The sequence below is a fragment of the Choloepus didactylus genome, chromosome 12 (assembly GCF_015220235.1).
Source record: "Choloepus didactylus isolate mChoDid1 chromosome 12, mChoDid1.pri, whole genome shotgun sequence".
Classification (NCBI taxonomy): domain Eukaryota; kingdom Metazoa; phylum Chordata; class Mammalia; order Pilosa; family Megalonychidae; genus Choloepus; species Choloepus didactylus.
Genome location: NC_051318.1, coordinates 35785140 through 35812110, shown reverse-complemented (window position 1 = coordinate 35812110; position 26971 = coordinate 35785140). Strand labels below are relative to the sequence as shown.

At 38.4% G+C, this 26971-nt stretch overlaps 1 protein-coding gene and 1 non-coding gene across 5 annotated transcripts in view; both read left to right on the top strand.

Moving 5' to 3' along the window:
• Positions 1-26971, top strand: part of PCCA (propionyl-CoA carboxylase subunit alpha) — a 599270-nt gene that overhangs the window by 373701 nt on the left and 198598 nt on the right. The window lies entirely within an intron of this gene.
• LOC119507516 lies at positions 17154-17263 on the top strand. Its single transcript, XR_005211274.1, has one exon. It is a non-coding gene; the product is annotated as a U6 spliceosomal RNA (small nuclear RNA).

Sequence of the window (26971 nt, the reverse complement as noted above, 5' to 3'; positions counted from 1 at the left end):
TTCTGCATGTGCACTGGGTACTGCCTGCCCTGGTGGTGTTATGTGGGCCATCAGAAGCTCAGCAGGTAATCTGCTCAAAGGCACCCTCCAGCTCAAATGTGCCCTTCTTCTGCCTTCCATGTACCAACTAGCCTCTTGGGTGTGGTTGAAGCTCCTGATGCTTCTGTGCTGCACCCTCTCCGATCCCTACTTCTTGCCTGTGCATCCTCTGGACTTCTGTGGGGGGAGAGTAAATGCAATCAAGTCTCATCCTTTGCCTCCTGGGTTCCCTCATGGAAGCTCCTGGCCATGTGATTGTGCAGTATTATCTCCCCAGTTAATTGTCAAAATGGGTGCATGGGATTGGAAATTCACTGCTCACTCCCTTGGCTGCTGGCCACCTGGTCACTCTGGCCCCAGGAGGTGATCCCAGACAAACAAACTCACCCCATCCCTCGAGGTGCAGTCTCCACTGCTCACACCCTGAAACCACATTCATGGGCATCCTCCAACCCCTCTCTGGTTTCGTTCACAGAGGAGAAGCCTGCAATGCCTCAGCCACTCAGACACCTTTCCGGAAGTCTCCTTTTTTCAAGCTATTTAAAAAAACTTTTTTTTTTTTTTCATTTTCCTAAATGAGATTTATTTTTTACTTCTGATACAAAGGTTAAGACATGACTTTCTGATAGTCGTGAAACTCAACTGCATGCTTAAATTAGAATCAGAATTCTTTTATTCTTCAATTTCAAGTGAGCTGCATAGTGACAAAATCTGTATTAGAAGCTAAATGGTAGTGATCCTCTCTGTAATGGTCATCTGAGTAGCTCTGTGGAACCAGTCCCCAGTTAAACAACCATAATTGGTGAAAAAAAAATTTGAAAACAATCATTTAAAGTTGTTGGAAATTGTATTATGGTTATACAGCAAGTGATGATATATTTATTTGGGAAAATCTAAATCTTGATAAAAACAGAGAGACATTCTGGCCATTTGAGCTGTGACCTGTTCCCTCTCTTCCCTACTCCAGCTCAGTGTGATGGAAACTCCACTATGAGTAGGTGAGACTAAAAAAAACAGTGCTCCATTTTTCTGAGGTTTCCTGCCAAGATATCTCCACAAGTGGGGCAGGCCACCAGCATTTCTCATCCCAACCTACTATCTCTGTCTTGCAGAGGCTAAATTCCATGTGAGTATAGTTGAGAGGTCAGGGTTTTTCCACCAGTCCCCACTTGTAGGCCAGAAGCTCCACCCCAGATATAGCAGACCAAGATTACTGGGAGGACGTCAGTCACCCTAACCGTAACACATAGGGCAGAGTTTAGGACAAATAAGCTCAGAAGACTAGAGGAGATCAACCCCAGCCAGTGCTGTTCTCTTAAGACAGGGGTGTTACTTCAGGAGAAGTGGCCATTATCACCACCATTCAGAATAGTGGCTCAGAGATTTTGCCTAGAATGGGAGGCAGACCATAAGAGTAGAGAGCTCTGCAATTCTCTCCAATTTGAACTGACTTCACTTATAACAGCATGTGGGGAAGTTCAAGCCTAAGGACACTCTACAAAACAATGGAGATTTTGGTGTTAAGCAATTAAGAGGAGGCTTTTAGCTCCAGGAAAGCAACACAGTAAATCATAGATCAGCTAGTATATCAGAGATATCCAGGCAAAGAAGGAGCTAAGAAGAACCATACTGGGGTTAGAACAAACCTCAGAAGCAAGCATAAAAACCTCCTCCAGCAAAGGAGCTTAAATTTAATTGGAGCAATTTATCCTTCTGGGCATTTTTGAAAATAGTATAACTATCATCTGGCAATTAGTGGAGCCTAACAGCTGGATATAATTCTAACAGAGGTAGATAGCTTAAGAAAGGTATCAGGAAAATAGTCAGAAGAGAACCCCGCTAACACCACTGTCATCTCATGGTGTCTGTGCTTATGACCAAAGCTGTGTCCTCTGAGTAGCGCTATGAGGAAAATAGACTTCATGTAGTTCAGCCAAGTCTCTTGATAAATAAATAAACAACAGCTACAACAAGGAGCTCTGAAATATGTGTGGGAGATCAGTATCCAGAGGTGTTACAATATATTACCTAAAATTTCCAGTTTTCTACCAAAAATAATTAGTATACATTCAAAGAAACAGGGAAGTGTGACCTATACACAGGGGAAAAAGCATACAACAGAAACTATCTGTGAGAAGTCCCTGATGTTGGAGAACAAAGAGTTCAAAGCAGCTGATAATACTGTTTCTAAAGAACCAAGGGAAATCACACTTAAAGAAGTAAATGAAGGTATGATGGCAATAGCTAATCGCATAGAGAAAATCAATAAAGAGATAGAAATCATAAAAAGAACCAAATGGAAATTCTAGAGTTGAAAAGTACAATAATGGATATGAAAAATGGATATGAAAAATTCACTAAAGGTGTTCAACAGTAGCTTTCAACTGGCAGAAGAAAGAATCAGTGAACTTGAAAATAGATCGATATGCAATCTGGAGAACAAAGAAACATGAACAGAGCCTCAGAGAAATGAGGAACACCATTAAGCATGCCAACATACACATAATGGGAGTATCAGAAGGAGAGGAGAAGAGAGTATAAAATAAGCGAAAAAAAATTATTTGAGGGAATAATGGCTGAAAACTTCCCTATGGCCTCATAGAATTATTTGGGAAGTGTAACTCCACCCCACCCCTCTTGTATTTGTCAGGATTTTCCAAAAAAAAAAACAAAAAAAACCAAAACAGAACTGATGGGATGGATATGTTTGTGTATATTTATTTATATTCATGTATTTATGTGTCTTTATATATATGTAAAAATTAAGAGGTTTATTATAGGAATTGGCTCACATGACCATGGGGATAGGCAAGTCTGAATTCTGTAGGACGGGCCACAAGTTGGGAACTCAATGGTGACACTGAATTCCCAAGGAGAAGCTGAAATTTGGGAGCTCCAATCAAGGTAACAAATAATTCCCCAGGAGAAACTGGCTGGGTGAACGGCAGATAGAAGTTTTCTTGTTTCTGACTGCTAAACTCCTTAGTTCTCCCTTTGAGGCCTTCAGCCGATTCTTTGAGTCTGCTCTCATTCCTGAAGGCAGTCTACTTTGTTGGTTGCAGGTGTAATCAGCCAGAAATGCAATTAGCTAACTAGTGATTTAAATTCACAAAATAACCTCACTGTAACAATTAGGTGAGGACTTGGCTTGACCAAACAGCTGGACACCGTGAAGTACCCAAGTTGACACATGAACTTAACCAACACACTTTGACTCTCTTTGCTTTTTATGTATCTATTCAGATTTTCTGTTTCTTGACTTTTGGTAGTTTGTATCTTTCTAGTTGTTAGTCCTCTTCATCTAAGTTATCTTATTTATTGTATTCCCTTATAATCCTTTTTATTTCTTTAAGGCTGGTAGTGTTGTTGCCTCTTTCATCCTGGTTTTGCAAATTTGTCTTCTTTCTTTTTCTCTTGGCCACTCTAATAAGAAGTTTGTCATTGTTTTTTTTTTTTTTTTCTCAAATAACCAGCTCCGGGTTTTGTTAATTTGATTCTCTATATTGTTTTTCAATCCTGTATTTTATTAATTTCTGGTCTAACCTTTATTATTTCCTCCCTTTTCTTGCTTAGGTGTAGCATGCTCCTTCCCCCCCCCCCCATGAGTTAAGATAAAAGGTTAGGTTATTGATTGGAGATCTTTGTTTTTTAATATATCTGTGTAACACTACTTTAGATGCATCCATGATTTTCTCTGAGTATAGTAAAACCATTGACTTATACATTTTAAACATATAAATTGTATGATATATACATTATCTCAGTAAAGCTTATGTGTGTATCTATAAATGGCATTTTCCACACTGGGTTTCACCTAGGGTTTGAATGACTAGTGATTCATGTAAATTACTGCTTTTAGTTCAGTTGCAGTATTGTCTCTGTTCTAATAGCCATTGTCATCGTTTTACTGATTCCTCCCCAAATTGAAATAAGACCTCAGCAGCCCTTGTTCTCAAGCAATGGGATATCTGTCCGTTTGAAGAACTCAATATTGAGGAGAATTTCAGAAAATATACTGTTTGTTTTTTGTGTTCTGGTTCTGCCTCCTTTTCTGGCTTCACTTCTAAACTCTCCCTTGAGTGGGATTTTAAAAGCTAGGTATACTATGTATACTTTAACAAGTGTGTGCATCTCTGAAACACTATTTTCTTCCCCTTGCCTACCTCAGTTTCCCAATTTCTATTCATTATTCTTCTACAACTTCTTTCCTAAGTTAAGAAATAACATCTTCTCTTACCCTCTCTCCTTCTGCTTCTTCACAGGTAGAGAAATATTAAGTACCCTTACAGAAGGATATGTAGGCAATCTCACGAAGAAAGAGGTGAGGGGCAAGGGGCCCTGGCACTGTGGGGCAACCTGCTGTTATAGATTTTTTATTCTATTAACTATTTTACTACCTTCTCGTTTTCCCTCCTTAGTTGATGCTTGATTGTAGATGACTCCCTCAGGTGGGGTCAGTTGGCCCCAGGCACTGTTTATTGCTGTTCTCAGAGAAATCTTTCTCCTTGAGATCTGACCACTTCTTGAAATTTGCCCTTAGCTCATCATCCAGCCACCACTATAATTCTAACCTTGCCTCAATTTCCCCCTCATTGAGTTCTAGCTCCCTTAATCCAAGGGAATTTGGGCTGATGGTCTGTCTTATGTAACTGCTTCAAGCTGTCACTGGATCGCAGGCCCTACTTGTGGGAGCATAAATGTCTGGCTATGCTTTTTTTTTTTAATACATTAATAACAATTGCACACTGAGAACTTTTTGAATCTAGTTAACTCTGTTTAGCTAACATGAGCAAGAATTCTAATGTTATTTTTTTATTCATTTTATTGAGATATATTCACATACCATCCACTCATACAAAACAAAGCGTACATTCAGTTGTTTGCAGTACTATTATATAGTTGTGCATTCATCACCAAAATTAATTTTTGACATTTTAATTACAACGCACAAAAATAATAAGAATAAAAATTAAAGTGAAAAAGAGCAATTAAAGTAAAAAAGAACACTGTGTGCCCCCTTTTTTGGTTTGTTTTTTGTTTTTTGGTTTGTTTGTTTTGTTTTGTTTTCCTTCCCCCATTTTTCTACTTATCCATCCATAAACTAGACAAAGGGGAGTGTGGTCCATACGGCTTTCTCAGTCACATTGTCACCCCTCATAAGCTACATTTTTTTTTTTTAATTTTGAAATAAATTCAAAGTTATAGGAACAGTTGCAAAAACAATACTGACCCCATACACAGAATTCCATCATACCCTGACCCCCTTCCCCCAATAGCTCAGTCCACCAACTTTAACGTGCTGTCACATCGCTATTTCTTTCCCTCCTGATCTATCATCCATCATCTATTGCTCTGTCTTCTGAACATATGAGAGCTAGCTGCACACATTCTTGAACACACACTATAATTCACGTATACACTTCCCATGAACAAGAACATTCTTTTATGCAATCCCATTAAGCGCAGCTAAGAAGTACAAGAGATTCAACAATGATACGAAGCTTACATTCTGTATTTCCTTTTCCTTATGTCTCAACTGTGTCCCTTTGAGCCACCTGTCCTTTATCCTCCAATCCCATCCAAGTTCATCCTTGGCATTCAATTGTCATCTATTTAGACTGTCTTTTTTTTTTTTTTTTCTTTTTCAGTTGTGGAGACATATATACAGCCTAAATCTTCCCATTCCACCCCCTCCCTAGCCTTCCATAGTGGAATTAATCACATTTTGAATGTTGTAATGCTCTTTCCCATCATCCGTTACTAGAAATTTCCCTTCACCTCAAACAGCAACCCTTTACTCATTTTTTAACTCCCCATTGCCCCTTCCCCCATTTCTCTTAACCCAAACTCTACTTTTCATCTCTATGGTTATATTCTCTGATAATTTCTTTGTGTTTACTGTGGGGCTTAAAATTAACCTCTTAAATCCCTATCAATCTTGTTTTTCTTTGATACCACCTTCACTTAATTAGGACACATAAACTATGTTCCTATACTCCTCCATTCCCCCACCTTTATATAGTTGTCTAAAATTACATATTTTACATTGAGTTAAAAACCACTGATTTGTCATTAGGGTTTGTATATTTTATATCATGTAGAAAGTAAATAGTGGAGTTACAGTTCAAAAGTTATTGACTTCTATTTGTTTTCCATTGTGGTTGGAGAATGTGCTTTGAGTATATTCAATTTTTTTTTTTTTTTTAATGACGCTTGTTTTATGTCCCAGCTTATGGTCCATTCTGGAGAAAGATCTGTGATCACTGGAGAAAAATGAGTGTCCTGGGGATTTGGGATGTAAGGTACTATATATGTCTGTTAAAATTCTCTATATCTCTTCCTCCTTTCTTTGTTTCTCTGTTGGTAGGGGTCCCTTTAGTATCTGAAGTAGGGCAGGTCTTTTATTCGCAAAGTCTCTCAGCATTTGTTTGTGAAAAATTTAAGCTCTCCCTCAAATTTGAAGGAGAGTTTTGCTGGATAAAGTATTCTTGGTTGGAAATTTTTCTCTTTCAGAATTTTAAATATGTCATGCCACTGCCTTCTCGCCTACGTGGTGGCCTCTGAGTAGTCACAACTTACTCTTATGTTGTTTCCTTTGTATGTGGTGAATTGCTTTTCTCTTGCTGCTTTCAGAACTTGCTCCTTCTCTTCAGTATTTGAGAGTCTGATCAAAATATGTCTTGGAGTGGGTTTATTTGGATTTATTCTGTTTGGAGTTTGCTGGGCATTTATGCTTTGTGTATTTATATTGTGTAGAAGGTTGGGGAAGTTTTCCCCAACAATTTCTTTGAATAATCTTTCTAGACCTTTATCCTTCTCTTCCCCTTCTGGGACACCAATGAGTCTTAAGTTTGGACGTTTTATTTTATCTGTCGTATTCCTGAGCTCCGTTTCGATTTTTTCGATTTTTGTCTCCATTCTTTCTTTTGTTCTTTCATTTTCTGTTCTGTGGACTTCTAGGACACTGAGACGTTGTTCAGCTTCCTCTAGTCTTGTATTGTGAATATCCAGAGTCTTTTTAATTTGGCCAACAGTTTATTTTCATAAGATGTTGTATTTTTTTATTTACTCTTGCAATGTCTTCTTTATGCTCTTCTAGGGTCTTTTTTATGTCGCTTGTATCCTGGGCCATGGTCTTCTTGATGTCCTTTAAATCCTTTGCCATGTTTTTGTTCCTCGATTGTAGTTCTTTGATTAATTGTGCGAGGTACTCTGTCTCTTCCGATATCTTGATTTGTGTGTTTGGAGTTGGATTCTCCATATCATCTGGTTTTATCATATGCATTAAGATTTTCTGTTGTTTTTGGCCCCTTGGCATTTGCTTTGCTTGATAGGGTTCTTTCAAGTTGTAAAAAAAACTACCTATCTAATTTTTCAGAAACACAGTTTGGTGGCATACACTTTCTCTAAATACCCAGCAGATGGCGTCTGTGAGTCACCTATACTCCTCAAGTCAGTTCTCCACCTTGTCCCCGCAGTGTGTGGGGAAATGATTCTTGTGGGGTTCAGTTGGAGAACTCAGTTTGGGTGTGTTGCTGGAGCCGTCAGCTCTGAATGTGGGGTGTGTGTACGGGTGGCCAGGGAGGAAGGAAAGTTTTAATATTCAAATCCCCAGGTTCCTGGGGATTCACGACCGCCGCCAGAGTCTAAGCCTTCATTTCATTTCAGCCCCAGACCCTCTCTCTCGCTGTCCCACAAACCACTGGACTTGGCGTAGTGTCCCTGGGTTCTCTGAGTGGGTCCCACGTCCCAGCCATGATCCTCCAGTACCTGTGCCGAGGGAATGCCGTGCTACATCACCAGTGCGCGCTGTCCCTCAAGGGAAGTCCCAGGCCACTGGGCCATGCCGGGGCGCATTCAGCCTGATGCAAAGATAGCTGAATGGGGCGTCTCCACACCCCCCTCCTCGCACAGTTCCTCCTTCCCAGCTCTGGGACAACTGGCGGGGCTCTAGGCTATGGGCACGGTCCCGGGCAGGAGTTTATCCAGCCTTCCGGGAAGCCAGCTGCTAGCCGCGGGGTTTCTTTCTGCTTCCAGCTCTCCCCTCCATTCCCTTGGCCCCAAGGGTATCTGCAGCGAGCTATCTTCCAGGCCAGACACCGAGAGGCCGGCCCGGCCCCCTCTTGCTGTGTTTTACTGCGTGGTTCTCACTATCACAGCTGTAGCCACTCCTGGGTTTTTCCCTTTTTTTTTTCTTTTTTAAAAGAGCCCGTCAGTCTCCAAACAGCAAACCCTGGCTTTCCCAGACTGCCGCGTGGCTGTGGGTCTTCCAGGCAGCTTAATCACTCGTTTCAGAATGCAGACTCCCGGTTTCACCAAGTATACGGCCTCTGTGGAACAAGAAGACCTTGTCCAGCTGGCACATCACTGTAACCGGTATTCTGGGTCACTTTTTATCTAGTGTTTGTCATGGAGGTGTATTTTTGCCCTGTCTCACCTAGCCGCCATCTTAGTTTTTCCCCCATAAGCTATGTTTTTATACTATCATCTTCAAGATTCATGGGTTCTGAGTTGTAGTTTGATAGTTTCAGGTATTTACTACTATCTTTTCCAATTCTTTAGAACCTACAAATGGTTGTCTACATTGTGTGTAAGAGTGCCCACCAGAGTGACCTCTCGGCTCCTTTTGGAATCTCTGCCACTGAAACTTATTCCATTTCCTTTCACATCCCCCTTTTGGTCAAGAAAATGTTCTCCATCCCATGATGCTGGGTCTAGATTCCTCCCCGAGACTCATATTCCACATGGCCGGGGAGATTCACTCCCCTGGGTGTCAGATCCCACGTAGTGGGGGGCAGTGATTTCACCTGCCAAGTTGGCTCAGCTAGAGAGAGAGGGCCACATCGGAGCAAAGAGAAAGTGGGGAGGAGGCTCTTAGGCACAATTAGAGGGAGAACTAGTCTCTCCTTCGCAGCAACAGTCTTCCCAAGGGCAGGTCCTGTGGTAGAGGGCTCAGCCCATCAAACCACCAGTCCCCTATGTCTGTAAGCACATCAGCAACCATGGAGGTGGGGAAGCCCAATACCCCTGCATTCTCCACCAGGTCCTCAAGGGGGCTCTGCATATTTTTTTTTTTTTTGAATCAACTTTTTTTTTGAATCAACTATATTAAATAAAAATTTAAAAAAAAGCATTTCAAACAAACCATAACAAGGGAGTAAGAAAAAGACAACTAACCTAAGATAGCTACTTTACTTCCAACATGCTCCTATTCTACCCCAAGAAAATAACCTAATATAGCAACATTTCTGTGAGCTTGTTCCTATCATACCCATCAGAAATTAACACACCATAGTCATTCCTGGGCATTCGCAGAACGTTAAATTTACCCACAATAGCTTATCTTTTCTTATTTGGTTATCATTCTCCCTTCCTTAACTGCTCACTATCACTAGTTCCCCTTCATTCTACATTATAAACCATTTGTTTTACATTTTTCAATGTTCCCATTAGTGGTAGCATATAATATTTCTCTTTTTGTGTCTGGCTTATTTTGCTCAGCATTATGTCGTCAAGGTTCATCCATATTGTCATATGTTTCACAACCTCGTTCCTTCTTATAGCTGCGTAGTATTCCATTGTGTGTATACCACATTTTATTTATCCGCTGATCTGTTGAAGCACATTTGGATTGATTCCATCTCTTGGCAATTGTGAATGTTGCTGCTTTGAACATTGGCATGCAGATATCTGTTTGTGTCACTGCTTTCAGATCTTTCAGGTATATACCAAGAAGTGGAATCACTGGATTGAAGGGTAACTCTATATCTTGCTTTCTAAGGAAGTGCCATACTGTCTTCCAGAATGGCTGAACCATTATACAGTCCCACCAACAAGAAATAAGAGTTCCAATTTCTCCATATCCTCTCCTGCATTTGTAGTTTCCTGTTTGTTTAATGACAGCCATTGTAATTGGTGTGAGATGGTATCTCATTGTGGTCTTAATTTGCATCTCTCTAATAGCTAGTGAAGCTGAACATTTTTTCATGTGTTTCTTGGCCATTTGTATTTCCTCTTCAGAGAACTGTCTTTTCATATCTTTTGCCCATTTTATAATTGGGCTGTCTGTACTATTGTCATTGAGTTGTAGGATTTCTTTATATATGCAAGATATCAGTCTTTTGTCAGATACATGGTTTCCAAAAATTTTTTCCCATTGAGTTGGCTGCCTCTTTACCTTTTTGACAAATTCCTTTGAGGTACAGAAACTTCTAAGCTTGAGGAGTTCCCATTTATCTATTTTTTCTTTTGTTGCTTGTACTTTGGGTGTAAAGTCGAGGAAGTGGTCGCCTAATACAAGGTTTTGAAGATGTTTCCCTACATTATCTTCTAGGATTTTTATGGTACTGTCTTTTATATTGAGTTCTTTGATCCACTTTGAGTTAATTTTTGTGTAGGGTGTGAGGTAGGGGTCCTCCTTCATTCTTTTGGATATGGATATCCAACTCTCCCAGCCCCATTTGTTGAAAAGACTGTTATGTCCCAGTTCAGTGGCTTTGGGGGCCTTATGAAAGATCAGTCGGCCATAGATCTGGGAGTCTATTTCCGAATTATCAGTTCGATTCCGTTGATCAATATGTATATCTTTGTGCCAGTACCATGCTGTTCTGACAACTGTGGCTTTATAATAAGCTTCAAAGTCAGGGAGTGTAAGTCCTCCCACTTTGTTTTTCTTTTTTAGAGTGTCTTTAGCAATTAGTGGCATCTTCCCTTTCCAAATAAATTTGATTACTAGCTTTTCCAAGTCCTCAGAGTAGGTTGTTGGAATTTTGATTGGGATTGCATTGAATCTGTAGATGAGTTTGGGTAGAATTGACATCTTAATGACATTTAGCCTTCCTATCCATGAACATGGAATATTTTTCCATCTTTTACGGTCCCCTTCTATTTCTTTTAGTAGAGTTATGTAGTTTTCTTTGTATAGGTCTTTTGTATCTTTGGTCAAATTTATTCCTAGATACTTGATTTTTTTAGTTGCCACTGAAAATGGTATCTTTTTCTTGAGTGTGTCTTCAATTTGTTGATTTCTAGTGTATAGAAACATTAGTGATTTATGTGCATTAATCTTGAATCCTGCTACTTTACTAAATTTGTTGATTAGCTGTAGTAGCTGTATTGTCGATTTCTCGAGGTTTTCCAGATATAAGATCATATCATCTGCAAACAATTACAGTTTTACTTCTTCTTTTCCAATTTGGATGCCTTTTATTTCTTTGTGTTGCTGGGTTGCCCTGGCTAGCACTTCCAGCACAATGTTGAATAACAGTGGTGACAGCGGGCATCCTTGTCTTGTTCCTGATCTTAGAGGGACGGCTTTCAGTCTCTCACCATTGAGTACTATGCTGGCTGTGGGTTTTTCATATATGCTCTTTATCATATTGAGGGAGTTTCCTTCAATTCCTACCTTTTGAACTGTTTTTATCAAAAAGGGATGTTGGATTTTATTGAATGCTTTTTCAGTATCTTTTTGAGATGATCATTTGATTTTTCTGTTTTGATTTGTTAATGTGTTGGAATACATTGATAGATTTTCTTATGTTGAACCATCCTTGCATGCCTGGAATGAACCCCACTTGGTTGTGGTGTATGATTTTTTTAATGTGTCTTTGGATTCAATTTGCAAGTATTTTGTTGAGAATTTTTATATCTATGTTCATTAGGGAGATAGGCCTGTAGTTTTCCTTTTTTGTCGCATCTTTGCCTGGTTTTGGTATTAGATTGATGTTAACTTCATAAAATGAGTTAGGTAGTGTTCCATGTTCTTCGATGTTTTGAAAGAGTTTATGTAAGATTGGTGTCAGTTCTTTTTTGAAAGTTTGGTAGAATTCGCCTGTGAAGCCATCTGGTCCTGGGCATTTATTTGTGGGAAGCCTTTTGATGACTGATTGGATCTCTTTGCTTGTGATTGGTTGGTTGAGGTCTGCTATTTCTTCTCTGGTCAGTCTAGGTTGTTCATATGTTTCCAGGAAATTGTCCATTTCCTCTCCATTATCCAGTTTGTTGGCATACAGTTCTTCATAATAATTTTTTAAATTCCTTCCGGATCCGCATTAATGTCATCTTTCTCATTCATTATTTTGTTTATGTGGGTCTTCTCTCTTTTTGATTTTGTCAGTCTAGCTAGGGGCTTGTTAATCTTGTTGATCTTCTCAAAGAACCAACTTTTGATTTTATTTATCCTGTCTATTGTTTTTTTGTTTTTTATGTCATTTATTTCTGCTTTAATCCTTGTTATTTCTTTTTTTCTACTTGGTTTAGGATTGGTTTGCTGTTCATTTTATAGCTTCTTCAGTTGATCCATTAGTTCTTTGATTTTGGCTCTTTCTTCCTTTTTGATGAATGTGTTTAGTTCTATAAATTTCTCCCTGAGTACCGCTTTTGCTGCATCCCATTGATTTTGGTATGTTGTGTTCTCGTTTTCATTTGTCTCTATATATTTAGCAATTTCTCTTGCTATTTCTTCTTTAACCCAATGATTGTTTAGGAGCGTGTTGTTTAACCTCTGGGTATTTGTGAATTTTCTAAGTTTCTGATGGTTATTGACTTTAACTGAAATTTGCCGAAGAGTAACTTAGAATGATTTCTCAATTCTATTTGAAATTTCTTAGCTACTGAAATTTCATTTTCTTTCTTTTGGTCAACTAATTCTATGATGCAAGGGCCAGGCTTATCTCTGGGAGTCATGTCTTATTTGCTAGGAAGACTTACATCCCTGGAAATCATGTCCCGTGTACGGGGACGTTAGTGGATTTGTTTGTAGTGTTTTGCTTAGAGAGAGAGACCACATTTGAGCAATAAAAGAGTTTCTCTGGAGTGATTCTTAGGCATTAATTTTAAGTAGGCTTAGTTTTGCTGTACAGAAATAAGTTTCATAAGGTTAAGGTTTAAGATCGAAGGCTTGATTTGTTAAATTGGGAGCCCTTATTTCTCAGAAGAATAGGAGGAATTCTCCAGGTAGGCAAGTTTAAAAGTTCTATGTTTTTCTTTAGTCCCTCAAGGGACTTTGCAAATGACATTAATAATGAGAATATTGTCAAGTCTTTAGAAATTTTATGCAATTTTTAAATATATGAATAATATTTCATGTATAGAAACTTAGCCTAAAGAAGGATAGAAAATGTCTTCTAATTATTGTAATACTTCCCAAACACTTCCTGTGTAATATGTTAAACTATTTTAGCACCTCACTTTTACAATGTGAAAGAGTATTTTGTAACAGTTTTATTTTATGAGTGAGAAGACTTGTTTTCTGAAATAAATGATGATGAGGTCAACTTAAACATTAGTGAGAATATTATTCTGATATAATATTAAAACTAGCTATTTTATTTTAGGACAAACCATACTGCCTTAGACAGGCTGATTAAATGTTAATTAGTATTGACTACAAGAAAATTTATTTTCACAAACCTTTAATTTTCCGTATCTATTTGGGGCTTATAGTTAGCAATGACTACAATAAAAGTGCTTTCATAGTAGTAAGATGTTAGTTTACAAAATTAACATATTGCAAGACCGTGGTCTGAGGCAGTTGGAGTTCAGTAAGTTTTGCTTCTAAGGCATTCTTAAATATATGGGGACTATTTTGAATCCTGCGGGGCAGCACTATCTAAGTGAGCTGGGCCAAAATTCTGTCCTCTAGTCCCTGCTATTCAAAAGCAAATTAAGTATTGAATCAGGTTTAAGAGTGGTATGAAAAATGTGTTTTTAAGATCTAGGACTGAGAATCTGAATGCGGATGGGCTACTCAGCAGGCTGATCCCGGGATGCCTTCATTCCACACAGATGGGTCTATTTGCTCAAGGGTCTCCTTTGGGATGCTAGGAGGCTTCCATGATTTAGTAGTTACCTTAGGGCAAACAAGGGGGTAAACACTAGCTGGGTTTACTAGTCTTAAGGTAGCCCCCAGGGATTGAAGCTCTCTCCCTAAAAGGGGATGAGGCATTCAGGGACAATGAAAAATTGATGGGACACTAGAATGTTTCCAAGCTTAGAAAGGAGAAGGGTAGTGAAGGTTTTAGTTTTAGCTTTTACTGTTAACTCCCATAACTAGGCAAGTCTGAGTGGAGTGATGTCAAGAGTGGCAGTTCAGAACAGCGTACGGAGCTGTAATATTAAATTAAGAAATCAATAATCATACCCGCCATGTTGAGTGTCACACAAGGTTCCTCTAGGTTGATGGTCAGATGTGAATTCAGCAGAGTCATATGCAGCCTCAGGCACCTTTAGTCCTCTTTACTTGCTGGGAGCAGGTCTCAAGGGGCCATCCTGTCCCCCTTTCATGATATGGTGCAATCCCTAATACAGTACCTATGTTGGTGACTCTTGATGCAAGACCCAGTAGGTCCCGAAGGTGAGGGTTGTCTTGAGGTATCTGGCACTCTCTCTGCCAGTGGCCCTCAGACCCACAGTTGAAGCAAGGCCCCAGAGGCTTGGAGCCATGATTCAGGTGACCTTGATGGGACCAAGTACTTTTAACAGTGACTGCAATAAGCTGAGCCTGTTCTCTGGTGTTTTGCTTACCTCTCCTTGCCTTCTCCTCCTCCTTGGCCTTGTCCTGATTGTTAAAGACAGAAAATGCAGTTCCTATCAAGTCATTAGTGGGAGTTTCTGGGCCCATGGAGAGCTTTCGCAGCTTTCTCTGAATATTAGGTGCAGACTGGCAGATGAAATGGGTGCCCAGCAAAATCTAACCTTTCTGGGAGTCCAGGCTGATATATATATATTTTTTTAGGGCTTCCATTAAGTTCCCCTAGAACAGGCTCGGTTTTCATCCTCATTAGTGATCCCCTTAGCATATTATAATTAGCTGGCTTGGTGGTACATTCTCTCATGCCTTTTAGCAAACCGGTGACTGCATTCCCTATTGGCTTAAAAGGGGACCATCAAGAAGATTTTTCTTCTAATGGGCATAAAACAAGTGACAAGTCCCTTTCAGTTCCTTGTCTTGATAGAGACCGGTAACCATCTGGGCATAGGGAATCTCTAAACATTTTCTGTGTCTTACAGACTGTAGGATGGTATTGTAATTGGGAGTCCCATTGGAGGGCTGTACTTCTCCATCTTTTAGCTTATATTGACTGTTGGTATTTTCCATTTTCTCTGGAAAAGGAAACAGAGGAGCTTACATGCACAGGTCAGGGACCTGAACCTACTGCAGCCTCTCGGCTGGCCCAATGCCTTGGGAACATGGGGTGTAAAGTTACAGGGAATCCCTGGGACACCATTCCTGAGAGATGTCTGGACCTACATTTCTGAGGGGTTTCCAAACACAGGTTAGGAACTTGAATCCCATCCTTGCCCAGAAGAATTCCAGGACAATGCTCTTGAGGAGTCAGGATCTCAACCCCTGAACAGCCTCTTTCTTGAGAGATGTCTGGATTGAAACTTCCACGGGATTTCCAAACACAGGTCAGGGACTTGAACCCTCTCTTTGCCCAGAAGAATTCCAAGACAATGCTCTCACGGAGTCAGGGACTCATACAGCCTCTCTGCCAGCCCAATGCCTTGGGAACACTGGGAGTAAAGTCGCCGGGCATCCCCAGGCTGTTCCTCCCTGGGAGATGTCTAGACCTGTGCTCCCAAGATGGGGGCACTGTTCTACCTGAGAGAAGTCTAGAACAATGCTCCTGGGAATACCTTTGTTCTCTAGTTTCCTGTTTCCTGAGGAATAAAAAACAAGTATGCACTAGATGAAGGGACGCTTTATATTTGGCCACATGGTGTCTCAAATAGAAACTAAGAGATCAAGGCCTGGAGGGAAGACTCTCCCATTGGAAAGTACCTGATTCCCATGGGAATGCAAAAACCAGAGGTGACTCCCTAGAAGGGCAAAGAAAACACATTACTTGGCACAAGAGTCCTCAGCCCAGAATTTTGGGTTGTGAAAGATGGAATGTCTCCGAAGGCATTGAAAGCCAGAGAAGAAAGGACACTCTCATGGAGGCAGAGGAGAGGATCTCTTTTGAAGAGGTGAAAAGAGAAACTGATTCAGTAGGAGGAAGGGCCTGGGTCCCCAGAGGGGAGAAGAGTGTGGGGAAGTCTCAGAGAACTGAAAAGAGAGAGAAACATGGGGACTTGATTCAGCTCCTGTTGAACTCCTGCATGACAAAGGAAGCTGCCCCAGTAAGATCTCAGAGACTGTATCACCCACCGCACTGAGTCTCCTTGGATTTACATGGCATAGAGATGGGCTCTTGCCCCCTCTGAGGAGGGAGCCACAGAACTCAGAGTAGACCAAGATTATGTCCTGGGGGAGCCAGTCAGAGTCCCCGGATTCCTAGGCACAGAAGCCAAATGAGAAAAAAAGCAAAAGCATATGGCCAAACCTGCCAGTACTCACCAGTCCAGACAGTCGGAGAGGAGATGTGTCTCTTGGCTGGCTTGCCAAAATATGTTACTGGCATTGGGTTCCTAGGTTATGGCCATGCTGCATGAAAGAATTCGAGGGCATAGCACAGATAGAGTAGGCAGGCAGAAAATTTATTAAGAATGCATACAGAGGGGCATGCAGGCACTCTTGCAAAGAAAGAGGTGAGGGGTGAAAGGCTATAGACATTCTTTTTAAAAATGAAAATATCATTTGGAGGCTTTAGCAGGTATCAATCAATCAATCAGGTTTTTCTCCATTTTTTTTACTGTAGGAATTCATTTATCTAAGAAATATTTATTGAGCATCAACTCTACGCCAGGATACAGAAGTAAACAAAACAGACAAAAATCCTTGCTCACATGGAACTTAAATTATAATGAATAGAACCAGTTAATAAACAAATAAAAATATAAAATATATATGTCAGATATGGATAAGTGATATGAAGAAAAATAAGGCTGTAAAAGGGAATAGAGTGTGTGGGTGGGGTATAAGTATTTTGATCTTGTGGATAAAATGAGTCACTGTCACACTTTGGAGATAGAGAAAAAGGACTAGCTAGGACGAATTAGGATTAGTAAGATGGCATGCAGAATATATCTGGGGTAAAAAAAATGGGCAACTAGAAGTTAAAGAGTGAATGCCAAAGAAAAATTTTCCTCCTTGGAACTTTGGTCTAGTCTTGACCCTTTGCCATGTAGAGAAAAGGAAAACAATTCCTAGTTAAAATTAAAAACTAACTGTGCTCGCATTGGCAGCACATATACTAAAATTGGAATGATGCAGAGAAGATTATTAGCATGGCCTCTGCTCAAGGATGACATGCAAATTTGTGAAGCATTCCATATGTTTAGATTCCCAAATGCTGAAGAGGAGAAAGTTCTAAAAACAGCAAGGGAGAAGTGATTCATCACATACAAGGGAAACAAGACTAAGTTCTGACTACTCATTGGGCACCATGGAGGTGAGAAGGCAGTGGTATGACCTATTTAATATTCTGAAAGAGAAAAATTGCCGGATAGGGATTCTTTACCCAGCAAAACTCTCCTTCAAAATTTAGGGAGAGCTTAAAACTTTCACAGAAACAAATGCTGAGAGAATTTATTAACAAGAGACCTGCCCTACAAGAAATACTGAATGGAGCTCTACCGGCTGAGAAAAAAAGATGGGAGAGAAAGGCCTGAAGAAGGGCATAGAAATGAAGAATATTAGTAAAGGTAACTTAAAGGAAATAGAGCAAGAGAGGGAAAAAATAGATCTGACAAATAAAAACCAAAGGATAAACTGGAGGATTCAATAACTGCCTTCACAATAATAACACTGAATGTGAATGGATTAAACTCCCCAATTAAAAGATATAGATTGGCAAGATGGATTAAAAAATATGAACCATCAATATGCTTTTATAAGAGACTCATCTTAGACCCAGTGACAGAAAGAGATTTAAATTGGAAGGATGGAAAAAAAATATTCCATGCAAGTTACAGCCAAAAGAAAGCAGGGGTAACGATACTAATTTCAGATAAAATAGACTTTAAATGCTAGCATGTCATAAGAGACAAATGGAGGACACTATATACTAATAAAAGAGACAATTCAACAAGAAGAAATAACAGTTATAAATGTTTATGCACCCAATCAAGGTGATCCAAAGTACATGTGACAAACATTGGCGAAACTGAAGGAAGCAATAGATGGTTCCATAATAATCCTGGAAGACTTCAATATACAACTGTCTCCTATAGATAGATCCACCAGACAGAGGACCAATAAGGAAACTGAAAACCTAAACAATGTGATATATGAATTAGACTCAACAGACATATATAGAGAGCACTGCATCCCAAATAACCGGGATATGTATTCTTCTCTAGTGCTCATGGAACATTCTCCTAGATAGATCATATGCTGGGCATAAAACAAGTCTCAGTAAATTTTAAAAGATTGAAATTATTCAAAACACATTCTCTGAACACAATGGAATGCAACTGGAAATCAATAACCATCAAAGATCTAGAACATTCACAAATATCTGGAGGTTAAACAACACACTCCTAAACAATCAGTGGGTCAAAGAAGAAATTGCAAGAGAAATTGCTAAATATCTAGAGATGATATCAAATTTATTCGGAAGGGAAAGGGGCCTCGCATTGCTAAAAACATTCTAAAAAAGAAAAATGAAGTGGGAAGACTTACAATTCCTGACATTGAAGCCTGTTATAAAGCCTCAGTAGTCAAAACAGCATGGTATTGGCACAAAGATAGACATATTAATCAAGAGAATTGAATTGATAATTCAGGAAAAATCCCCAGATCTACCACTGTCTGATTTTTGGTAAGGCTCCCAAATCCACTGAATTGGGATAGAACAGTCTCTTCAACAAATGGGACTGGGAGAACCAGATAGCTGTAACATAAAGAATGAAAGAGGACCCCTACCTCACACCCTATACAAAAATTAACTCAAAGTGGATTAAAGACCTCAATATAAGAGATAGTACCATAAAACTCGTAGAAGATAATGTAGGGAAACATCTTTAAGATCTAGTATTAGAAGGTCGCTTCTTGGACTTTACACCCAAAGCACAAGCAACAAAAGAAAGACTAGAAAAATTGTAACTCCTCAAAATCAAAAGCTTCTGCACCTCAAAGGAAGTTGTCAAAAAGGTGACTAGGCAGCCAAGACAATGGTGGAAAATATTTGGAAACCATGTATCTGATAAGAGACTGATATCTTGCATATATAAAGAAATCCTACAACTCAATGACATTAATACAAATGGCCCAATTATAAAATGGACAATAGATATGAAAAGACATTTCTCTGAGGAGGAAATACAAATGGCTAAAAAGCACATGAAGAATGTTCAGCTTTACTAGCTATTGGGGAGATGCAAATCAAAACCACTATGAGATATCATCTCACACCAGTAAGAATGGCTGCCATTAAACAAACAGGAAATTACAAATGCTGGAGAGAATGTGGAGAAATTGGTACTCTTAGTCATTGCTGGTGAGAGTATATAATGGTACAGTCACTCTGGTAGAGAGTTTGGCAGTTCCTCAGAAAACTAGATATCAGGGTACCCTACAACCCAGCAATTTCGCTTATTGGTATATACCCCAAAGATCTGAAAGCAGTGACATGAACAGATATTCGCACACTGAGTTTATAGCTGCATTATTCACAATTGCCAAGAGATGGAAACAATCTAAATGTCCTTCAACAGACAAGTGGATAAACAAAGTGAGGTATATACATATGATGTAATACTATGCAGCAGTAAGAAGGAATGATGTCATGAAACATATGACAACATAGATGAACCCTGAAGACATAATGCTGAGTGAAATAAGCCTGACACAAAAGGAGATATATTGTATGTTACCACTAATGTGAACTAAGTGAAAAATGTAAAATGTGCCTTATAATGTAGAATATAGGAGATGTAGAGATAGACAGAATCTAGTGAAGGGGGAATGATAATCTAATATGTACAGATAGGATAATGAGGGTGAACTTAATGGTATGGGAATGGTCAGATGTTACTATAGTTTGTTAATGGGTTTATAAGTATCAGTGAAGCATTGAAGGTGAACATGTTCATAAATGGTCGTTTAAAGGCATGTAACCCACAGAGTAGCACCACAAAGCTAAGTAAGTGTTAGCGTGATATACTTATAAGGTATGACACTTTTGCAGAGGGTTAACAACAGAGTGGTATGGAAAAACTACCCATTACATATTAAAGACTATATTTAATAGGAATATCTTACCAAAACTACACTAATACTAAGGATGAATAATTAACAGCTGATAAGAACTCTGGGATGTATTATGCTATGATAATTGTTTAAAGTTGAGAATTATGATGGTTGTACAACTAAGTGAAGACAATGTAAGAAACTGACAGTTTATCTTGGGATAGAATATACATTAAGTGAAATTAGTAACCCACTACTTAGTAAATCAAGCCCTTGACTTGAGGCTTGCTCAAAGGGGAAACTTAGGAATGTAAATGGGAGGCTGAGCCCTCTTGTAATAATGCCTAAGAGGCACCTCAGGGAAAACTCTTTTATTGCTCAGATGTTGCCTTTCTCTCTCTAAGCCCAATTCGACAAATTAATTCATTACCCACCCACCCCACCCCCTGCCCGCCCCCGTGAGGGACATGACTCCCAGGGCAATGAATCTCCCTGCAATGTGGGACATGATCCCCAGGAATGAGCCTGACCTGGCAACAAGGGATTAAAAATGCCTACTTGACCTGGCATCGTGGGATGGAGAACATCTTCTTGACCAAAAGGGGGATGTGAAAGGAAATGAAATAAGCTTCAGTGGCAGAGAGATTCCAAAAGGAGCCGAGAGGTCACTCTGGTGGGCACTCTTACGCACAATTTAGACAACCCTTTTTAGGTTCTAAAGAATTGGGGTAGCTGGTGGTAGATACCTGAAACTATCAAACTACAAACCAGAACCCATGAATCTCGAAGACAATTGTATAAAAATGTAGCTTATGAGAGGTGACAATGGGATTGGGAAAGCCATAAGGACCACACTCCACTTTGTCTAGTTTATGGATGGATGAGTAGAAAAATAGGGGAAGGAAACAAACAAACAAACAAACAGACAAAGGTACCCAGTGTTCTTTTTTACTTTAATAGCTCTTTTTCACTTTAATTATTATTCTTGTTATTTTTGTTTGTGTGCTAATGAAGATGTCAGGGATTGATTTAGGTGATGAATGTACAACTATGTAATGGTACTGTGAACAATGGAATGTACGATTTGTTTTGTATGACTGCGTGGTATGTGAATATATCTCAATAAAATGAAGATTTAAAAAAAAAAAATGCCTTCTTGACCAGAAAGGGGAAAAAAGAAAGATAACAAGCTGAGGTCACAGTGATTGAGAGATCCCAAATATTGTTGAGAGGCTATCCTGGATTTTTCTGTTATGGGAGCTCAGCTAGACATCCCAAATGGCTACAGCGTGCCAGGCCCTTACCAAAGGTAGTCCCCAAATACCTAGGTTCTTACCTGAGATTCTATAAAAGATTCACTCGATAAATTTTATGTCTCAGAAACTTAAATCCACCAGAGTGTTCCTATGCTAGACAAATCCTAAAACCCAGAGGCAACAGCCTCTTTAAGAACAGCAATCAGATGCAGGCCCCTTGCCCATACTGTCGACACCTCCTTTCACTATGAACAAGTTAGAGTGGTCACTGCCTAGACACCTCTGAAGATGGAGCAAGAGATTGAGATGAAGGGGTAGCAACAAAGATAAGATTTTACAAAGGTCTACGAATACTGAAACTTTATATTAAATTACATTTTTTTAAAATGCTGGGGTGTTAGAATATCTTGAAGGAGGTAAATGGCATGGTGGAACTTTAACCTATAGCATCCTTTGAAAGCTGCTCTGTCGCTACTTGTTGAATTGTGCTTTGAAAGTCTTCACCTTTCTGCATATACCCTGTATTGTGTAATAAGTAAAGAACTGAAACTGTGAAACCGTAACCATAACAATTTTTGAAGTTACTTATATAACTGCTTGTTGAACTGTGCATCGAAAATTAACACCTTTCTGTATGTATGTTGTATTTTACAATAATGGAAATAGCTGAAGTTGTGGAACTGTGACCCACAACATTCTTTGAAATTTGCTCTCTAACTACTTGTTAAATCCTGTCTTCAAAGTTATCACTGTTAAGCATATATGTTAAAGTTCACATTAAAAAATTCATTAAAAAATGCTAAATACTTTTGCATTTTATGGGAATGATGTATCATAGAAGAATAAGTCTTTTTCCTCTTGCTTCCACTTGCTACGATTGGTGGGGGAGACTATCAGTCTTAAAAATCAGACTGTGTTCAAATAAATATTGCAACCTTAAAAATTCTGTCAGATTTTCTGTCAGATTGTGAAAACCTTGTGGATGACACTCCCTTTATCAGTGTATGGATGGACAAGTAGAAAAATGGGAACAAAAACTAAATGAAAAATAGGGTGGGATGGGGGGATGATTTGGGTGTTCTTTTTTACTGTTATTTTTAATTCCTATTTTTATTTCTGGTGTAGGGAAAATGTTCAAAAATAGATTGGGGTGATGAATGCATAACTATATGATGGTACTGTGAACAGTTAATTGTGCACCATGGATGACTGTATGCTATATGAATATATCTCAGTAAAACTAAACTAAACACACACACACACAGACGCTCTATCAGAATTTTGTTCCTTTGAAGATTGCAGAGATTGGTATAGTAAATATTTGGGTTAGAGAAGTGAGATGGACCCACTTTGAGTTTTAAAAAAATGAATAGAAATTTGTGAATGGGTTGAGACTGACTAAGATTTAGTCAAGTGGAAATTAAACTCAAGAAAATGAGTGTGTCCCTAAGTAAAAACAGAGGTATCCAATGTTCATTTTTAGGTTGTTGCTATGTTAACCACCTGTGTTACCTCAAACCTTTAGAAAATATTTCTGGTTATTTTGTCTTGGGTCAATGGACTTGGGGGAAGAATTAAATGAAAGGGAGTTTTGGTCTCTGTTTGAACTGATGACTTGTGGAGAGAACCAGTACCAGGAGGCATGATGTAGAGGAGAGAATTAGAATTCGTGAGAGTAAGAAGTGAGGAAGAAAAATAAGTCTTCAGAGAATCTTTAATAATTTGTTTGGAGCCTTGACTTTTCTTCCCTCTGAGATATGTGGGCCTAAGCCAATTTTGTTTATAGTATAAAGGTAAAGACAAATCTTCTTCCTTTACCTTTTCTCTAGAACCTTGTCAGTTACATTATGAGTATTTAATCACTTATATTTAAGTAAGTTTTTGAGGCTTATTTTTACTCTTGTTACTATGGTAGATATACTTTACCTTCCAAATAATTTTCGTTAAACAAACTGTGCTAGATGTCAGCAACTCAAAGGTGAATTAAGGGTGGTGTGCCTTGGTGGTATCGTTTAAATAAACTACTTAAAGAGGCAAAGAAAAGGCAGATTCAGAAGGAATTAAATTACCGTGTGATAAATCCTTTAATTGAGGCGTCTTCAACCAGTTATATCTTTGAGAAAGAAGGAAGCACGCATCTGCTTGGGGGAATGGAAAGATGGTGGTGGTGGTGGTGGGGGGCAGAATACAAAGAATGTAATGAAATTCTACTTGAGAGAGATAACTAATGTTTGATGTATTAGAACATGAATTATATATAAGCTGGTAGTTTTCTCTAAATCATAGTATAAATCAGTGAAGAAAACCATTGGGATTTGACAGGATGGGAGAGCAAAGTTTCTTCAAAAATCAGAGATATCTATATGTAAATAACTTTCATTTCTTATTATAGAAATGTATGCTTTCTTAATTTCCCTATTGTTTGATTTCCATAAACAGTAGAGTAAGGAATGGATGTCCCTATTTCTAGTTGCATTATTCATTTTAGGTTTTTTAAAAAATATTTTTAAACTTAATGACAGTTGCAAAATTAATACAAAACCCATGTAGGGAACTCCAACATACTTTCTGCCCAGATACCCAGATCCATCAACCTTAAACATTTTACCACATTTGTTCTCTCCCTCTCCCATCTATGCATTTATCCATCTATCAATCTGTGTCTGTTTTCCAACATTTGAGAGTAGAGTGCATGTATCATCCTCCTGGAACATTTCCTAACAACCTGGTTATTCACTAATGTGATCACCTTTAAGTATATTTAACTGAATTCAAGAAATTTAGCATTGATATAAAATTTACAGTCTATATTCCAGTTTTTTCATTTGTCCCAATAATGTCCTATGGTGCCTTTTCTCTTCCATTATTAGATCTAGTCCAGGATCATGTATTGCATTATTGCACTTAACTGCTATAGTCTATTTTTTTTGTTAGTTTGTTATTGATTGTGGAAACATATGACATGAACTTTCCCCTCTCAGTCACTCCCAAGCATACGATTGAGTTCGATTAATTACGTTCATAATGTTGTGCTACCTTCACCTCCATACGTTCCCAGAAGTATCCCATCACCCCAAAGAGAAATACATATACCCATTGTGCATTAACTCCCTTTCCCCCCTCTGCCCCTGGCTCTTGGTAACCTGTAGTCTACTTTCTGTTTCTATGAATTTTTGTATTCTGATTATTTCATAGGAGTGAAATCATACATCTGTCCTACTGTTTCTGGCTTATATTTAATTTGGCGTGATGTCTTCAAGCTTCATGTGTGTATTAGCATGTATTGAAACTTTATTCTTTTTAAGGCTGTGTGACATTCCATTGTATGCATGTATCACATTTTATTTATCCATTCATCTGCTGATGGACATTTGGGTTGCTTCCACCCTTTGGCTAGTGTGAATAGTGCTGCTATGAACATTGGTGTACAAATACCCATTTGAGTCTCTGCTTTCAATTCTTTTAGGGCTGTACCTAGAAGTGGGATTGCTGGATCATATGGTAGTTTTATGTTTAACTTTTTGAGGAACCACCAAACTGTTTTCCCACAGGAGCTGCAGCATTTTTCATTCCCACTAACAATATGTTGAGGTTCCTATAACTCCACATTCTTACCAGCACTTTATTTTCCATTCTTTCAATACTAGTCATTCTATTGAGTATGAGGAGGTATCTTGTTGTTTTGATTTGCATTTCCCTAATGGCTAATGATATTAAGCATCTTTTCACGTGTTCCTCAGCCATTTATTTATCTTCTTTGGAGAAATGTCTTTTCAAGTTATTTGTCCTTTTTTAAGTTGGGTTGTCTGTCTTTGTTGTGGAGTTGTAGGAGTTCTTTATATATTCTGAATATTAAACACTTATCAGGTAAATGGTTTCAAATATTTTCTCCCATTCCGTTACTTATCTTTTCACTTTCTTGATAATGTCCTTTGCATAGGAGTTTTTAATTTTGATGAAGTCCGATAACCTGTTTTATTTTTTTGCTTTTGCTTTTAGTTTAAAGTTTAAGAATTCATTCCCCTATGTTTTTTGTAAGAGTTTTACAGATTTAGCTCTTATATTTAGGTCGTTGATCCAGATTGAGTTAAATTTTGCATACTGTGTGAGGTAGGGGTCCACACGGTTTCTTTTGTTTGCGGATACCCAGTTTTCCCAACAACTTTTGTTTAGGAGATTATTCTTTCCCCACTGAATGTACTTGGCTCCTTTGTCAAAAATCAGTTGGCCATACATGTGTATGTTTATTTCTACACTCTTAATTCTATTCCATTGGTCTATAGGTCTGTCATTGTACCAGAGCCATACTATTTTGGTTACTGTAGCTTTGTAATAAGTTTTGAAATTGGGAAGTTTGCGTCCTTAACTTTATTCTTCTTTTCCAATTTGTTGTTGGTTATTCAGTGTCCCTTGCCCTTCTATATGAATTTGATGATTAGCTTTTCCATTTCTTCAAAAATGCTGTTGGAATTGTGAGATTGCCTTAAATCTGTAAATCATTTTACATAGTATTGAAATCTTAATGATATTAAATCTTTCAATTCATGATCATGGAATATCTTTTCATTTTTTTAGGTCTTAAATTTTTTGGTAATGATTTGTAGTTTTCCGCGTGCAAGTCCTTTACATCCTCGGTTAAACTTGTTACTAGACATTTATTATTTTATTTGCTATTGATTTATTTCCTTTTTGGATTGTTCCTTGCTGATGTTTAGAAACACCATTAATATTTGTGTATTGATATATACACTGTCACATTGCTGAATCCATTTATTTACTCTTGTAATTTTGTTTTTATATTCTTCAGGATTTTCTGTATATAGAATCATGTTATCTGTGAAGAGGGTTGTTTTACTTCTTTTCAATTTGGATGCAATTTTAGTAAATGTTGAGTAGCGATGGTGGTAGCTAGTGGGGTAGATTGAATTATGTACCCCAACATGGACAGTCTGAATTTTAATCCACATTCTTGTTATGAAACCACTGAAAGTAGGAAGTCTTGAAGATACTTTTAAGCAAGATATGGGCAAGTTGAACGAGGGTGTGAAAAGGGAATCATCTGATTACTTTTATTTACTTTTACTGAATATTTCCTTTGTACAGTCACTGTGATAAGAATTTTCCATTCTTATCACATTTAATACTTGCAATAAGTCTGATAGGCAGCTGTTACTAGCTCTAGTTTGTAGATGAGTCAGGAAATTGAGATTCAAAAAGACTAAGTATCATAACCAAAGTCATTGAGCCTGTAAGTTTAGAATCTAAGGTTAAATCCAGGTCATTATGATTGCAGATCTCATGATTTTAGCTATTACCTCTCAATGTAGATTTGCTAGGCAGAATTCTCAGAAATCTTAGCATTATCACTGAAAATTAGCTCTGCTGGACTTTGGATAAATCATTGATAATACAAGGAAAATAAATTTATTTCTAATCAGAGTAATTTGCTAAGAGATAAAAGGAATTTTCTTTGATATGCTGAAAATTAAGGTTCAAGTCATACCATTTAAAGAATCATGGAAGCCATCACAAGAACAGAATAGATCACAGAAATGTACACAGTAGTGCTCCTCCAATTAGAGATACTGGTTAAAAGTAG